General features: G+C 45.0%; 1 protein-coding gene across 4 annotated transcripts in view; it reads right to left on the bottom strand.

Moving 5' to 3' along the window:
- Nucleotides 1–19,121, bottom strand: part of Farp1 (FERM, ARH/RhoGEF and pleckstrin domain protein 1) — a 246,828-nt gene that overhangs the window by 184,604 nt on the left and 43,103 nt on the right. The window contains exon 1 of one of the 4 annotated variants that reach the window (XM_028771337.1): nucleotides 7,095–7,155. The exons of the other annotated variants lie outside the window; for them this stretch is intronic. The gene's annotated coding sequence lies outside the window, so the exon portion shown is untranslated. Of the gene's footprint in view, nucleotides 1–7,094; nucleotides 7,156–19,121 lie in introns of those variants that run through there. 4 annotated transcript variants of the gene reach the window in all.

The raw sequence follows: 19,121 nt of genomic DNA, 5'->3' as shown, positions 1-19,121 counted from the left end.
CCCACCTACCTATTACCTACTAGGGTGTAGGTAGGTGATTTTTTTCTCTCCTAGTCCTGCTGAGGATTCCAGGCCCATCTAGAGTATAAATCTAATGAAATGTAATCAGTGAAAAGGGACAAAGAAAGAATCACCGTGTGCACAACAGTATCCCCCTTCCGGTCTTAAAATGTAAGCTGCTTAAAAGTACCAGTTTACAAAGAAAGCACCCCACACCCCAAGTTTTTATTCACAGGTGAGACCCCAGAGGAAGACAGGCAAGAGAGGAGACACTGCCGCCTGGTGTCCCTGACACATTTCCTGATGCCACACATACAGAGCAAAGGAGTGTGCATGTGCCATATCATGGAGACGAAAGTCAAGTATGTCAAACACCTGGGAGCACAAAGGACAAAGGGTGTGTGACCAGTCCCCAACAGCTCAGTTCATCTGCTCTGCTTGTAGGTGCAGAAACTGCCAGGACAAAGACACCTCGTGTTCCTGGCCCCTGTCACCAGGCCCCAGGAGAAGCGAAAGTGGAGACAAACCAGAGCTCTGCCTGCCAGCATCGAAGGAGCCACTGACAAGAGGTTCTGAGAGAGCTCAGCAGCAGCCTTTGCACAGCCTGATTGTTTGGTTATATTTTTGGCAAAAGGAACAGTTTTATGTCACCCAGGTGTCGGAAAAGGGAGGGTGGCTCAGACCTGCTGTCTAGGGACAGGGTCATCTCTCAGCTTGGTGGCCTATCACTTGGAAGGGATGAAGAGCTAAGAAAACTCAACTGTAGTCAGTCTCCTGTCTTCCTCGCCTACCATAGTAACACTAAGTACATACGGTGCATTATAGTGTTTTAAGCTAGGCACAAGGTGCATGCCTGTGTCTCCCACGCTCAGAAGAAGTGAGTCCCACTATTCTTCATGGTTCCACGTGAACTAAGGGCTCACCCACTAGGCGCGGACGAGTAGAGCCCGCACTCACCTCCTTCCTGAAGTTTCTCCCCTCTCCTCACCTCCAGTTCTCCACCTCCCCAGGACCCCGAGAACTATGTTTTAAGAAGTCTTTGAACATGCTGATGCAGACCCTGGCCTGGGAGTCACTGTTTTATTTTTTTGTTCTTCTGTCTTGGAACTCACTGCACAACTGACAATGACCTTGAATTCCTGATCTTCCTGCCTCTGTCTCCCAAATGCCCCACGTGCTATGGTGACAAGAATGTGCCACTTCATGGGTGAGCTTGGAATCACTCTAATGTCTCAGGTTTCAGGAGGGTCACCGCAGACAAGCTGCATAAACCCACCATCATTAACAAAGCTACACAAATGTCCGCCTACCCAGCAGCTCACCTCTCTGCCTGGAAAACTCCCACAGGCTGAACACAATGTGTTTCCAACAGCTCTTGGCAAGAAAAGGGGCCAACTCCTGCCAATCAATGTTTAATTCACACTGTAACCTCTCTCAACAAAGATGCTACCTTTGCTTACACTCCTACCGATTCGGGTGAGCGTATTTCCTGCATTGATAAAACGCAACTGGGAAACAAAAGCTCCTTTATCCCCCATAGAAAATCAAGAAACCAGGACAGGGGGAAAATAACAATAACTCCACCTCTGATGACGTCCGTCCGTCGCAGATTCTGATTGTCAACATTCCCTCAGCTCTGTTATACCTCCAAGTAAGAAGGTATACTAGTCAGCATTCTACTGAAAGATCAAACAGCATGACCAAAAGCAACCCAGGGATGAAAGAGTTCATTTCATCTTACAAATTATATTGCATCCATCATGAAAGGAAGTCTGGGCAGAAATCCAAGCAGGAACCTGGAGGCAGGGACTGTTGCAGAGACCACGGAGGAATGCTGCCTACAGGTTTGCTCTCCGAGACACACTCTTATATGCCCCAGGACCACTGCCTATGGGTGACACCTCCCTTAGCTGGACCCTCCCACATCAATCATTAATCTAGAAAATGCTAGTCTGATGGAGTTTTCTACAGGCCAGTCTGACGGAGGTTTCTCTTCTCAGATGACGCTATAGCTGTGTCAACTTGACACAACTAACCAGAATAACCAGGGTAAAGAAGATGTCAGGTGACAGCCAACTCCTGTGAGGGAGCCACTGCCTGCTGTTCCTACTCAGTGTCGTCAGAACAGTACCCCAGAACAATTATCTGGGCGCATTTCTTAAACTGAGCCAAACTTGCTCTTCTTAATCACAGCCACTGGCCAAAGAAAGGTTCTCTTCCTAACCGGCACAGGTCAGCGTCTCCAGACACCAGAGCCTGCAATTCCCTGGCCCGCTGAGAAGACCAAGCCTGTCACCTGAGTCTCAGTATCTACAGAGACAACTGCCCGATGTCCAGGGCATATTGTCACTCAATGTCACAACAATGGAGCTCATTACCACTAGCTGGCATTTCCTCTGTGCCACAGCAACTGCACTTCCACTATGAGGACGGGAAACAGTGACTTCACACCAGATGGCTCTATCCTTATGACAGTGAAAGAGAGAGGGGCCACAAGGAGAGAAATAACAGGCATTCTGTGCTAACCCACATGTGTACTCGAGATGGGGTGCAGTCCTTGAATTCTCAAGCCTCAGACAGGCTGAAGAACTGCAACCTGAGCGGGACCTTAAAAACAGGGGAACAGGGAGGATATGGGGGTGAACCCCTGTAATACCAGAGCCTGAGAATTGGTCACAGGAACGTTATGAATTGGAGGCCACCCTGGGCTACATACAGGAGATGCTATATTAGAAAGTAGAAAAGGAGAAACACACTTAAAAATATATATATATATCAGTGGTGGCAGGTAGCCCAAGTGGGTCATACAGATTTCTGTGTTCGACAATCTTTATTAACCATGCACCGCAGAGCAAGGACAGTCCATATGGTAGATACAGGTGAGCAGAGGCAAGGAAAGAAAAGAGGGTAGGAGAGGCAAGTGAGACCCACCTGGAACTGAGGACAAAGATTAAAAACGTCCCTGCGCTCTGGGGTGCTATGTATTCCCACCCAGCAGCTGAGAGATGGAGACAGCAGACAGACACGGACACCAGCATCTTACTCCATACTTAATAATGAGACCACCCCCTCTCTCTTCATATGGCTTCATGTCTGTTCACATCTTTCGCCGTGTGGTATCCCTGAGATGGATGGGCCGATGTAATTATAACCAAGGTGTGTCACTTGCCTCGGGGCCTCCTGTTTATGCCACAGACTTCACAGGTTTGACAAATGTACAATGGAGTGACCACTGCGGTGACACTCAGAAGACTATGCCCAAACATCTGTCTTCCATTTATTGATCCCTCCTTCCCGAGTCTTGACCCAGACCACCACTCTGTGTCTATCGTTTTACCTTTTCCGGATCAGCATAAATTCGAATCATATAGTCTATATAGCCTGTGTCAGTGTGCAACTGTTGCGAAGAGACACTGCAACCAAGGTGAGTCTGAGAAACGGAGGCATTTAATTGGGGGACTGCTTACTGTTTCAGAGGTTTTATCCTCATGGTGGGAGCATAGCTTGAACACAGGCAGCTGACAGAGAAGCAGCGGAGAGCTTTATATTCTAATCCTCAGGCAGGAGGCAGAGAGCCTGGCAGGAGCTCGAGAAACCTCAAAACCTTCCTCCAGTGACACATTTTCTCCAACAAGGTTGAATCTACTAATCCTTCCAAAACTGTTCGCTTGGCATGCAAATAAGTGAGCCTATGGGGCCACTGTTATTCAAACCACCACAGAGCCCTTCCACCTAAGCCTCATGTTTTTAAGGTGTATGTGACTGGACAGCTCCTTACTTTACATTGCTGAGTAATACTCCACTGTATAGGCATACCGCAGCCCGTTTCACCATCCTTCTGCCGGAGGACATCTTGGTTGCTTTTGGGTTATTGTGAGAATCTTTCCAATCAAAGAAGTGGAAGGAAGCAGATATTACCTCCAAGAAAACAGGATCAATTTTAGGTTGGAAATGACAGGCCAAGCCTCAGAGTCCAGGGTAGACATTCACTATCAGTTCTAGCTCTGCCCAGCTCATATCTGGCTCCTAACAGGTTATTTAACTGTCTTGACTTGTCAGGTAATTGAGCTTATCTCAGAGGCCCCAGAAGATAACATGTCTCCTTCAGTTCGTGGGAAAATGGAAGACTTAGTAACTAACTACATGTGTCTGGAATAAACAACAACAACAACAAAAAGCATTCTAGCTATTTCCTTTAATAAGCCACAAGATGACATTTGTTTCTAAGCCAACATAGTCCCGGCAGCCTTATTATTTAATACAGAAGTATTCAATGAAAACTTTACATACTGTTTATGATCTCTAAGATTCTCAGCTGAGGCATCACACTCTCTAGAAAGAATACTTAAGAAATCAATGTCCGGGTAGCTAGCTGGTGCCTGCCTAGCACATGGGAACAGAACCAGAGTCCACCCAAGTGCCACATAAAACAAATCTAGTTCGTCAAGGCTGTAATCCTAGCACATAAGCAATGGAGCAGGAGAATCATAAAATCAAGGCTATCCTCAACTACATAGCAGGTTCAAGGCCATCCTCAACTACATAGCAGGTTCAAGGCCATCCTCAACTACATAGCAGGTTCAAGGCCATCCTCAACTACATAGCAGGTTCAAGGCCAACCTCAACTACATAGCAGGTTCAAGGCCATCCTCAACTACATAGCAGGTTCAAGGCCAACCTCAACTACATTGCAAGTTCAAGGCCAACCTCAACTACATAGCATGTTCAAGGCCATCTTCAACTACTAAAAACACTACCTCAAAATGAATACATAACAGAATATACAAACAAATAAAAAAGTAATGCCCAAACTAAAATGCTTCTATATCTGTGTCCTATTCACTGACATAAAACAAACAAAAAGCTACTTGCCTAAAGTTTGCTAAAGCCACAAAGTATAAATGGGAGGGCTCCCCTCCCCTCATGTAGTCTATGGAGCCATTAAGGACAGACTACTCTATTCTCCAACAGCTCCACTCTTATTTGAATAACCAATAGGCTGGATCACCATAATCCAAGTGACACAATAAAACACAAGTGTGAAGGGTATTGTGTCCTTGCTTTAGAATCAGTGATTAATTACAATAGGGAAATGTCAAGGAAAATACATATAATAAGAAAGTCAAGCCCTTTGTGAAATAATGAGAAAGTTTAAATGTCAGCCTGGTTGACACATAAGATATTTGATCAAACACTGTTGTCCATGTTAAAAATTAATGATTAGGAAAGGCACACTGTCGCTGTAGCCTGCTTCAAGGGAGAAGCAAAGACTGGACTGTTCACCCAACTGAAGTCACTCTGTAAAACAGAGAGATCAATAGCTTAGCTACCTGGCTCAGCCCTAATCACTACCATCTGGAATATTCCATAAATTAACCTAATCTTTCCTAGAGCAAGGGCTGTCTTAGTCAGTTAGTGATGAGACAGACACCATGGCAACTCTTATGAAGAAAAGCATTTCACTGGGGCTGGCTTACAGTTTCAGACCTTAGTCCGTTATCATCATGGCAGGAAGCATGTGGCATGCAGGCAGACATGGTGCTGGAGAGGTAGCTGACAGTTCTACATCCAGATTAACCCGCAGAAGAAAGAGAGAGGCACAGAGCCTGGCTTGAGCATCTGCGTCCTCAAAGCCCATCCTCTGTGACACATTTCCTCTAACAAGGCCACACCTCCCAATAGTGGGCATTTATCACTTTAACTTAGCCAACAATGAAGTTGCACCATCTTCAAGTACAGTCCTAGGATCTTTCTAATTCCCTAAATCCTCACACTCTTCACTGGATGTCTCTGTGACACATAAGGAAACTGAGGCAGCAGACATTAAGACAAACCACCCACAACCCCTGGTTGTCAAGTGGCAGTCAGAAAATGAGATCCTGTTGGGTTGATACCCAAGTGCTCAGCCGCAACCCACATCTGAGTGGGATGATGGCTCCAGGGTATCTTTAGGATGCCTTTAGGATGCTCTCACACAGCCTCTCACATGGGTGTCGATCAGGCTGGTGCCACAAAACACACCAAGAAGACTGTTGCAGGAATTTCTCCTGGGGAGATTCCAACAAGTGCCTACTCACCAGCATCAAAGCAAACTACAGCCCCACCAGATTCCAACCAGTGAGTATAACAGGCTTGTAGGACAGTGGGTGACCCCAAAGAAGCCACACCCTCCAGAGAGTCTCACTGCAGAAAGGATGATAGCTGTGTAGATGGAGAACCCCCTTCAGTGAGATCACACACACACACACACACACACACACACACACACACACAGAGGCAACTCCCCAGACTATGAGGTCATGTGCCACTTGGACACAATTGCAAACAGCTGGGAGACAGGTTCAGGCAGGAGTGGCTGGAATCTCAGGTGAGGGACTGATGATCCTCTCCACCCCCCTCTCCTATGAGGAAATGTCACCTGGAAGGTTTTGAGGGTCTTTTTGCAGTAGACACAGCTACCATGAAGATGGTAATTTAGGATGTTATGTGTTCTACAAACAGATACCAATAGGAGAAACCCACCAATTGTGTGTGTGTGTATTCTGAGTGACTATTAGACTCATGTTTGGTAAGCTATTTATACATCTAAACCAGGAGTTTTCCAAAACGTTTGAAGTCTTTCTCACCTCCATTGGCAATATGACAAGCAGTTTATGCTCCCAGGGTCAGGACCTCACCAAGCACCTGTTAAAAAAATTGTGTCCCTTGGTGCCTATTGGCTTTCTATGCTGAGCCATCAAAACAGTGCCCAGCCAGCACTTTGGAAGGCCCTCCTAAGCCTGGGCTAGACATAAGACATTGCACAGGCAAAGTCACTGTCCCTCTGGAATTCACCTCTGCATGCTTCAAGGAAATGCTCAGAGACAGTAGACACTGTACAGATAATGTCCAAAGACACTAAGACAATGAGTCCTTCCCAAAGCCAAACTTGGTGCCCACACAACACAGAGACAAACCAAACCTCACTTTCAGCCCTGTGCCATGAAAGAGTAAAGCAGACAGGGCCGTGGGTGTGGGGACAGGATAAAAGAACAAGCCGGCATCTGTGGAGACAAGCCCACAGCTGCCGTCAAAGCCCTTCATTGAACACTTACACATTCCTCAATAGTCCAGATCGACACTGAGACTCCAGGCAGGTGCTTGCAGAAGGGAATGTATCTGGGAGCATCCCTGGAAACCTAGAGAGTCAAGACATGTAAAAGGAAGGCCAAAGAAACCGGTCCAATGCCCAGCTGTTCCATCCCTCAGTAGCAGGCATCCCTGGACAGGAGCCACTGACTGAGGTCTCCAACCAGGGTTCCTGAGGCTTATGAAGTAGCATCAGAGTCCAGAAGGAACCAGGCATCGTGTAACCTTTTCCTAGGAGACATGGACAAACATCTACTCCTCAAGACAGAAACACAATTCCACCAAAATATAACATGGTGAGCCAGCGAGTTTCTCAGACTCACTTACAAAGCAGGGTGAGGGCTTACTTACAGGAACTTGGAGGAGCCAAAAGCAGATGCATCACTGAGAAACCTCACACAGGATGGGTGACAACTTCCCTTAAATGCATAGATGGAGTCGTCCTTCTGTTAACCTTCCACACGCTATACGCCAGAAGCCATGAGATCACGTGGTTTGGGCAGAGTGACATTCAGCTGGGAGGACAACATAGGAAGGAGTCGCAGGACTTTTGGGTGTACGACTAATGACCCTTCCCATTCACCTCTAAGAGCAAACATTGACAGGTCAGATCCTAAGCTGTAAACATGCACAGCTGTTCTGATGACGACAGTGATGCATGTTATCCTCAGAGGACAACCCCAGGCATGGTGGCAAACATGTGTGACTAATCCAGCACTCAGGAAGCTGCGGCAGGAGGTTTGCTCTAAATTCAAGTAAGTTCCAGCCCAGCCTAGGCTACAAAGGAACACCCTGTAACAAACAAACAAGCAAACGAAGGCACCACCACTATACAAGCCACTTTACAAAACTCAAGCACAATCAAGACAGTAAGTAACGGTGGAGGAGTCAGATCAGACGTCAATGATGAACAAGGAAAATGCATGCCTTCCTTAAATTATAGTTCCCGATTTTCAAGTAATAACTTGAAATTTCAAAACAAATATTTACCTACACAGCAGGTCTATGCATGTGTTAGACACTCTCAGATCACACGGACAGAAATAGGAACACAAAACCCAAGTAACTATTTGAAATGAGAATACCCTGTTTTAGAAAAAAAAAAAAACATTGCTTGAATGAGAATTATTTTCTAACATAGCACTTTAATTGATTCGCTGGGGATTTCCCATTGTACAGCCTCACGTTCACTTCCCAGTCCTTCCCTGTCCTCACGCCCCAACAGCAAAAAATAAAAGTCCAATTTGTGTATCCTCAATGGGGCATGGTCACACCCTCAGTGGCCTGGCCCCAAGATGGAGCTGAGTCCTCTGCTCCCCACACATCCCTGCTGGAAGTCATCTACTGTGGAGGGCGACATAGCATTCTACCACAGTTTTTAATTTTTAACAGTTCTCTCCAATGTCTAGGCTGTTACTATTTGGACCAGGGAGACTAGGGAGGTCCGGGGAAGGAAAGAGTTGTCTCAGAAGTCTTCCATGTTCACACTGAATGAGAATTTTTAAAAAATGAAGTCACTATGAATATTTCAGTTGGACATGGTGACTCACGCCTGTAAATTCAACACTTGAGAGGCTGAGATTTTTTTTTTAAAAGGGTTGCATTAAGTCTGAGGCCAGCATGGGCTACATAATGAGTTCCAGGCCAGCCTGGTCTAAAGAGTGATACTCTGTCTCAAACAACAACAAAGAAAAATTTCCCACTGAAATGGTCTCCTACCCTCACTGAAGTAAACAATGTTATTCTCCACATCAGCCCAAGAACAAAGAACAGGGGCCTTAGAGAGTCCTGAAGACCACAGAGAAAATACAAAACCAAAACCAAAAGTAAGCAGAAATTAAACAACAGAAAGAATTTATAATCTGTTACAGAAAGTACCAGTAGACTAAAAGGAAAGACATAAGAAAACAATTACACAATTTTCCTCTCATCTGAGTCTATGTAAATTAATACTCCTGAGAATTGTTTCAAACTTCCAAAGTTTCAGATAAACAATCTTTTTTAAAAAAATGATTTATTCCAAACTTATTATACTTGAGCCCAAGCAGAACAAATGTACTCTGAAAGAATGTATAAAGTCCTCCTTGACCCTTGACCCAGTAGAGTAGAGCCCAGTGCACGAGGACTACTGATCAATGGCATGGGGTCAGCCTGGGCTACAACAGTGAGGCTTGTCACAAAAGCTGAAGAGAGAGAGAAAAAAAATCCTACCAAAGCAACAGAAAACACTCAAAGGAGTACTTACTGTGAAGAAGCTGGACTTGGGACTTGGCGCACATGTGTGTGTGTATATGTGTGTGTGTGTACATGGGAGTGAGGGGGTACACGTGTATATGGAAATCCATACATATGCATGTTGAGGTTTATATGGAGTGTCTTCCTCTACTGCTCTTAATTTATTCCTTGACGATCCCTACAGTTCTATATTTATTGAGACCATTATCTTAAAAATGACTACTCTAGCATAAGTTTTATTCTATTAAATGCTTTGATTAATAATTATCTTGATCAATGCCAGCAATCAGTTGTAGCTAATTAGCAATTTAAGGAAGTCACAGGTGAGTGAAAAGACAAAGCTTCTACAAGGAACCAAGACAGTCCCTCTAACCACTATCTTAGTTAATATGCAAATGCTGCAACACACACACACACACACACACACACACACACACACACACTCACACACGGAGACTCCTCATGGAGCATCAGGAAACACTCAGGCAGTGAGACCAAAGAATATATTAATTTCATAGTGTTTCAGAAATGAGAATGTGCTAAGGGGCTTATTCAAATAGATCATTTTTTAAGGACTTAGAAATGGAAGCAGTGATTAGGAACAAGACTGCTTCCGTGTGCCTCCATCTCTGACAGGTTTCTTGGCTGAGAGAACCTGGGTATGGCTGCATCTCAGAGAACACTGAGACCGTATGAGGCAGGAGCGAGAGACTGTGGTAGTTACGTGGGCTGCTACTTGAAGAGTATGCCCTAAGAGTTTCGAAAGGGCATCTTCTTAAACTCAGGTCCTCAAAACAGCCTCCATTCTTGTACCATCAGATCTCTGACCAGCTGTTCCACTGAAGGCTTCCACAGAAGATGGATCAAAATTTTGAATGACAAATCATGAACACAGAACGCCAGGAGGAAATGAAACAGGGATACACCAAGCACCACACGGCACATCTTTTTGTAGGCTCTGATTCCACCCACTCTGACAGGTCGCTCCAAATAAAGGAGGCAGCTGGCTGCTCCCACTGGCACACACTTCTGTGAGGGGAAATAAACACAGAGTCTGTTTTCTCGTGACTCAGCATCCATAATTATCAGAAGACAAGGTTTAGCTGTTCATTTTACTTGTGAAAAGACTGCTGAGCCCTGATACAGATACGTGCACATACACACACATCTATGCAAATATATGCTCACTCACATACACATACATACACATGCATACAAGTGCATAAATGTATTTACACACACAGATGCACAGACACACAAATGTATGCACACACAGGCACATATACACACATGCCGATGCGCACATTAATGTATGCACACAAAACCACAGGTACACATGCACATAAATGAATGCATACATGTATGTACACACATGGATCCATGTGCACACACACAGGCCACTTGTAGCTTAGGTAGAGTACTGGATAAACATAGTAATCTCCTAAAATCTATCACTTGATAAAAATGGAACGTGGGCTCACACCTGCAATCCCGGGGGAAGTGGGGGGAGAGAAAGAAGTGTTCCATGTCCAAGACTAGCCTGGGATACATAAGCGAGCTACAGGCTAGCCTGGGATGCACAGTGAGTTATAGGCCAATCTGGTCTACAATGTGTGCCCCTGTCTCAAAAAAAAGATAAAATTTAAGACGAGACAGAAACTTTTAGTTACTGGTTAAAGTTGGGTTTTTATCTTGATTTTGGTGTTTGTTTGTTTTTCAGTCTACTTGATACAAGCTGAGCAAATGCCTCTGGCAGACTGGCCTGTGGCAAAGTTCTTAATGATTGATGTGGGAGGGCCCTGCCCACTGTGAGTGATGCTCTGGACAGCTAGTCCTGAGCGGTGTAAGAAAAAGGTGGAGACCAAACCAGTAACAGTGTTCTCCATGGTCTGCTTCAGCTCCCGACTCCATGTTCCTGCTTTGAGCTCCTGCCCTGACTTCCATTGATAATGAGTCCTAGCCTATAAGATGAAATAAACCCTTTCTTCTCCAAGCTATTTGATTACGGGTTTATCAAATGACTGGGTAATTACTTGTACTGGCAAATTAATTTCAGGGCTACTTCTACTTTCTCTTCAGTTTAAAGCATCAACCTGTAGTCAATGCTTTTTCTTTAAAAGGTTGGGGGAGGGACGACAACTAGCCACGATTAGATGTCAGAAACAGGCAACACTTCAGGTTGAGTTGCTGATGTTGGCGAGTGGGTTACGCATCCCTAGAAACCAATACGTAGCAGCAGCAGTACGACAGTCATAAGGTTCCTGTAACTTATCATCATCTCAAGGGACGCTAACTGTGGAAGCACTAATGTGTTCTTTGTGGTGTAGGTGACATTAAGAAAGGGTAACCCAACCACGGAGATCTACCATCTGAAACAGGATGGGCTCAAATTATAAACACAGGGAGGCACAGACAGCTTCACTTGATACAATATGCAACAATGTGTTTGTGGAAGAAACAGGATGACAAGGAAAGTCTGTGGAAGAAGTAGTTTAAAGAGCCAGATCTCGGATCCTTGCCACTGGCAGGGATGTCTGACTCCGGTTTCCTACCTGTGCACAGTCCACTGATTGTGAACATGTTACATACTGTGCTGGATGTTGTATTGGCCTAGCACAAGCCAGAGTTAATCTGAAAGGTGGGAACTCCAACTGAGAAAAGGCTGCAGGACATTTTCTTAATTAGTGATTGATGGGGGCAGGTCCAGCCCATTGTGGGTGATGCCATCCCTGGGTTGGTGATCATGGGTTCTATAAGAATGCAGGCTGAGTAAGCCATGAGCCAGTAAGCAGCACACTGTGTGGCCTCTGCCACAGATCCTGCCTCCAGGGTCCTGCCCTGTTTGATCTCCTGTCCTGATTTTCTTTGGTGATGTTATGATGTGGAAGTGTAAGCCAAATAAAACCTTTCCTTCCTAAGTTGCTTTTTGGTCATGGTGTTGCATTTGTCACAGCAATAGAAACCCAAACTAAGACAAACCAAATATTTATTCCTGCACTGATGAATCCTAGAGCCCCAAAAGCATTTTCTGATGTTATGGGGAATGGTTCTCAACCATTGGCAGGCTCATTTCATTACGATGATGCTTAAGGATAGTATTAACAAGTCCTGATGACTACTCTTGCTCCATGCATAAGGCAAAGTGCAACCTGAGTCCAATTCTGTGCCACCAAAGCTTATTTCACCTGCTCAAAAATCCTCAAAAGTTGTTCTTTGATGCTGAGAACACAGGCAGGTTATTAGAGGTCAGGATCAAGGGTCCTCCAATCAAATTTGTTAAAAGTGGACCGAGTCCATTGAGGGAATCCAGCAGTATCTGAGGTTACCAAGACATTAGGACATGGCCGGGTATTCCTGCCATGCTCTGCATATGTGCATGGCTAAGTTTGACCGCTCAGTTGGCTTTAGAAACACCTAACTGGGGAGGCACACTTGAGGACTGCCTTGGAGAACATTTCCACAGAAGATCATCTGAGTGAGAGGAAGATGACTCACCAGGAAAGAGGACCATACCATCCCAGAGCTGTCCCTAGCTACACAATAAAAGAAAAACAAAGCCAGCCCTGGGGGCACCTTTGCTCTGCTTCCCGGCTGCCATTGTGTGAAGAGCAGCCTCCCTGATTCCCATCACTTGGAAGTTCCTCTCAAGTGCAGGTGCTACCCCAGAAGGATGGGCTGAGAGGCCATGGACTGAGCTCTGACACGGAGCTAAAGCAAACTGTTTCTGTTCCTGTGGGTGATCTGCTCATAATGACACAGAAGTGGCAACAGTGTGCAAAAGGGCCGGCAGCCCGTCCATGAGAGTGGCAGAGAGGAGTTCATTTAGGATATTCATGATTAGTGAGCCAGAGTCAAAGAATGCGTGTGCTGGGCCGACGAGCTGGTCAACGAAACGCTCACTATTCAAGTATGAGGACCCAAGTTCCATCCTCCAGCCCAGGTAAGAAAACTGTGCATGCTGGTGTGAGTCCGTCATCCCAGCACTGGAGAGACAAGATCCTCAGGCTTTTCCGGCTAGCCAGTCTAGCCAAACAGGTAAGCTCCAGGCCAATGAGGGACCCTGTCTCAAAAAAAGAAACAACCGAGGAAGATACTGGGGTTATCATTGGTTTTCACACTCTGTCATATGATAAAATTTTTCCCAGAGAGGCACACGCTTCTCCTCAACCCAGAAAGAAAGCCCACAATGGATCAAATTTCAACTTGGGAAACCATGAGTTTCATTGGGCTCACTCACAGGAATATGGGTGAGGGGTTACTTACAAGAGCAGAAATGACTCTGACAGCTGCATCACTTAAGGCCACCCCAGCACGGGGACAGCTCACAAAGCTGGGAACCTGGAGCACAGTATACAGCCTGCAGGCAGCTCAACTGGTTGGGCCTCTAACAGACAACTGATCTGGTCTCAGAGTCTTCTTTGCAGCTTGGCTTGTCTCAGTCTTCACAGCTTAACTCTGTCTGAGAGGGATTCTCAGCTTTTATGGCTGACTTTGGCAGGGAGCCACCTAGTGAATCTGCTCAGTTTCAGGGTCTTCCTGGAGCTGCTTTGAGTATTTTACCTTCCTTCATAAAGAGCTTTCCTGAAGGATGGAATGTTTCAATCTCACAGGAAACTGTTTGCCGGTGGGCGCAAACACACACACATCCCCCACCTCCAAACACAAAGAATACCCATGTCTCCATATTTAAAAAGGGAAACAGCAAAAATCATAGCTCATAGATCTATTCCTTACCTATCACCTGACTCCTGTCAGTTCCTTATGGAGTAAGTTTGGGAGACAAAAAGACAGAGAGGAAAAGATTTCGAGGCAGGGTCTCTCTTTCCAGCACCGATCTCTACATATCTAGAGAAGGTGGATCAAGAAGGACGTGGAGCAAGAAAAAGGGAATATTTTCAGACTTTACTGGTATAAAGACACTGAGACCCAGATTCCATCTTCAAAAACCAACACAATAACTTCCTATATTTCAACTTCTTACATCAATGCAAAGAGCCTTGCAGGATAGAAGAACAACGTGAAATCCATAATCACCAAAGTGACAAAGGAGCGGACAGCTTTAATCCCACCACCATTATGATCTGATCGGCTCAAAGGGAGAAGAATTAATAGGAAGCCATCACAGACAGAGACTTGAAACCAAGGTCTAGGGACAAGAGGCAAGGACAATAATGACAGGCCAATTCTCACTAAATGCATGACACTTGAGTAAAATAAACATGTATAAGGAAAGCACAAAGTTCCGCTCAAGCAGCAAGGCAGGAAGAGGTTCTGCAGTGGGAAACACCCTTCGTTTCTCTCAGAGAAACTTCCGAGCTCAAATGTTGTTCTCAAAACTGTGTTTCATCCACATATGATATCTTACCTGAGAAACTGAAAATAAAACAATGCAAAAAAATATTTATTACGCAAGGCTGCCAACTCGCTTTCAGACGGAAAGCACACCTCTGCTGGATTCGGGAAGTTATTTTTAATATGCAAGGAAGTATCAAATATGCTTTGTTGAATATGAATTTAATTTAAATATACATCGGGTTTGTTGGGGAACTTTTACTCCTATAATTTGCATAATCTGGTTAACTAATTTACCATTAACTCAAATCCCTTTCCCTGCTGTTCTTTATAATATCAGGTCTCCTAACAAATCCTTAATTAGTCTCTCATCATCAAAAGCGGTTATTGTCTGCCTGTGACAGTGACTAACACACGGTACAAAAAATCATCAGGCATCCTCATGAACCAGACCTGACTAGTTCAAAAATATAAACATGGAGAACAACAGGAGAGGACCCCAATGTCACCTCTGGCCACTACATGCACAAAACACAATGCAAGTGCATTACACGGGTGCACACGCGTGCATGCACATATACACATATATATACACACATACACATAGAAACACATACACACACATATACACACATATACATATACACACATACATATAGAAACACACAACACACACATACATACACATATACACATACATACATACACACACAGACACACATATATACACACATTCACACTACACACACACACAGATGTACAACCGTCAAAGGTCATAAGTGTATTTTAAATATTTTTCCTACATTGTTTAATGACGACTCAATGAGAGACTCATTCTCTCTTGGGAATGGAGAGACAGTTCAGTCAACAAAGAGCTTGTCATATGAAACTAGGACACAAGTTCAACCCTCAGAACCCATAACACAAAAGCAAAAGGTCTTGGCTTATGTTTGCAATCCCAGTATTGAGAAGGCACAGACAGACAGATCCCTGCAGCTTGCAAGCCAGTCAGCCAAGCCCACTCAAGAGTTCTAGGCCAGGTGGAGACCCTGCCTCAAAAGCCAAAATGGATGACTGCTAAGGAATGGTACCTGAGACTAGCCTCTGACCTCTCACAAGGCTTGACATAATGGCACCCACTTTTAATTCCAGCACTTGGGAGTGGCATCGGGGCAGGCTGGTCTCTGAGTTCAAGGACTCTCTCTCTTATCTCATTATATTTTAAGACCCAGAAGAGGATGTGCACTGGACAAAAAAATCTACCTCAATCTCCCTCCTCTTTGACAAGCAGCAGGCCTGTGAGTCAGCAGCCACCATGAAACTCAGTCACTTGGTGGGACTCTCATGTCTCTTTCCTACCCTGTGGCCAAGGATGCTCAGAAGTCCCTACACAACCAGAGCAGCCATACGCCAATTATCTGTTCGCCATCGGCCTGGAGGTCCAGCCTCAGATATATTCTGGTTTAAGAGGCGAAGCATTCTCTCTGCCACATACAGGGCAATGTCAGTCAAAGCACGCACGCCTCCAGGTCTACCTGGTGATTGTCTTGGGACAAACATTCCCATTACAAGTTACAAAGAGTTCTTGTAAAAGACCTACCCAAGAGTCCTCTTTAGGAAGAAAGGAGCTACAAAGAACAAAGAGCCAACAAGTTTGTCCTTCACTGTCCTCACAGGCACAGTGAGGCTTCATGAGGCTCTTGGGTCAACTTGGGTAGGTCATGAGGTAGCCGGGGTTCTAGAACGTTCTCCAAATTTAATCCGTTTAATAGATATTAAGTCTTTTTTCTTTCTCACAGTAACTGATCTAGGCATTCAAAATGGCCTAGAACCCTGTGGGGCAACACTCCCAATGGATAGGGATTCAGTCCAAAATGACACTCTACACCAAGGGGTCACCTAGAGTCACTTCATGGTGGCAACGCTATGAACCAGTGATGAACAGAGTAGACGCTACACCAGCTGCAAGGACCTTGAGAGCTCAGGCCAGCAAACATTCCTATTCATTTTCTTTCTCTCCAGTCATCAATAGTCTTCATGATTTGATTGAGTCCCTAAAGACATTTAATGTGCACAGGACACACGCAGATCGTGTGTCAATCAGAACAGCATGGCTTAAATAAGTCTTACACGTTCCAAAATGGAACAATATCACAAACGGTCCCAGAAATGACACCAACAGGAGAGGAATGAGGAGGAGGTGATCTCTTCCCATCTGCCTTCCAGACACCTCCCCCAGCTCTCCACACATCTGCATCCCCTCCTCCACGTTATTATGTGCATCCCATCTCCAGCCCACTCACCGCTCACCTCAACAGCAAAGACTCTGCCTGAGACTAAAGTCTTTCTTACTCCATGACCTACAAAGTAAATGGGTCACTTAGTCTACCACTGAAAGCCCCTTAAACTGACACTGAACGAAACTTTCCAGACATTTCTCCATTTCTCCTCAGGGCATACTGCCTCTTCCTTCTTTCATTTCTGCCTAGATTATTGTTCCTGAACCCTGAAAACATGTTCTTCCATTTTCAAAGCTTAATGACACATCTTTCATGAAACTTTTCCTGCTGCCTTCTACTCCACAGCCCAGAGCATCCTGTATTTATTTCCCTTTGGGCGGTTTACATAGCCCTATCTCATATCTCTATAGACCTAATAGGGCTGAATACGTTCATCACAGTTTAGACAATCAAATCTGTTGAAAGAGTATGACCACAAAAAAACAAGACTTACAGAAAGATACTCTCTCTGCCTGGAAAGAGACACATGGATTCAATACAATCATTTGAACATATTGCATTGGTTTCTGGGGGAGCGGGGGGTTGGGGGGGAGATGGGGAGAAGCTCACAGAAAACAGCCCAGCAATACTTTTGAAAGTTGAACACACATTTACCATAAGAGCATCAGTTCAACCTCTGGTTCCACAGCTAGTGATCATACTCACCCGAGTACACATCTGCATACTCATGATTACAGTGGCATTATTCACAGTAGCCAAGGGGTGGGAGTCACTCAAAAGTTCCATTTGGTAAACAAATGGAACAACACAGTGTGATACAGAAGGAATCTCTGAGGTCTCTTTGAAAGCTTCACCTGTCAAACAGAACTGATTGGCCTGAAGCTGAGACAGGAAATAGAAGGTGGGAGTTCCTGTAGGAAGGAAGGAAGGATCCTGGGACATACCCAGGCATGGGAGGAATCACCCAGGAACATAGAGGAGGACAGGACCTGACCAGAGGTAACCAACCACAAGAACTTAGAATAAAGGGATGACTGATATATGAGCTGGTTGCAGAACAGTCAAAGCTTATGGCCAGGGTATTTGTAAATATAATTTGAGTTTCCAAGTAGTTATTCTAGGACAGGAGGGAGGAAAAAAAAAAACCCACTTTTACAGATGGCGCCCAATGTGGGACATGTAAGCTAAGATTAAAGCACTAGACTCAAGCTTTAGCCAAAAGTTTCTGTCACCAAGAAGCCAGACACAGACTGCAGTTTGGGTGAGGAAGAGACGGTTCCTTAGCAACCACACACTGTCCAGAGGCCTGCCTCCAAGATTTCTTCTTCTTTTCTCTCTCCTCCTTTTTTTTTTTCTTATATAGGAAGAGAAGGATTGGAAAGAAAAAGGGCGGATATAGGAATAACTTAGGAATAATAGGAATAAGGGTAGATTATTGAGTCTACTCTTAAACCCAAAACATTCTAGAAGCCAATAATCTTAAATTGGTATGTATTTGTATTTCTGCTCACATTGGTATACATTTTTGTATACTGATACAAATTAAGGTTATTTTTATTACAACATATTTATGTTTCAACTCTTGTATAAGGTACTGAACCTATGCAACTCATTTAAAAGTTCAAGATTTAGTGTCTAGTCAGATGATCCTGAAGAAATGGGTGCTGTTTTTCTAGAATGGAATCCAGAGAGAGGTATCAGCATGCAGTAGGGAGTGGTGCCTTCATTAGCAACCTGGGTGTTCTACTGGTGTTCTGAATACAGAACCTTAAACAGAAAAGCAAGCCTCAGTAAGAGGGAGCTTGGAAGTGAAATGGCACCTGGACTGCACTGCCTGGTCTGCCCGAAGTGTACTGCCTGCACTGCCTGGTCTGCCTGCACTGTACTGCCTGCACTGCCTGGTCTGCCCGAAGTGTACTGCCTGCACTGCCTGGTCTGCCTGCACTGTACTGCCTGGCCTGCCTGGCCTGCCTGCACTGCACTGCCTGGCCTGCAGTGCCAGCCCTGCTTACACTGCCTGCACTGCCTGGCCTGCCTGCACTGGACTGCACTACCTGGCCCTTCCCAGGCTCTACTGTCCTTGTGACATTCTCTAAAAGCATGAGGCTTCTTCTCAGTGACACACAACCTCGTCTATATCGGCTTACAAGAACCAACATCAGATTTTCAGGAATGGTTTCCACCATTACTTAATAAAGCTGTAATTTAAGTGTGTGTGTGTGTGTG

This window comes from Grammomys surdaster, unplaced genomic scaffold (genome assembly GCF_004785775.1).
Source record: "Grammomys surdaster isolate TR1022 unplaced genomic scaffold, NIH_TR_1.0 65, whole genome shotgun sequence".
Classification (NCBI taxonomy): domain Eukaryota; kingdom Metazoa; phylum Chordata; class Mammalia; order Rodentia; family Muridae; genus Grammomys; species Grammomys surdaster.
This window is presented reverse-complemented; position numbering and strand designations above follow the sequence as displayed.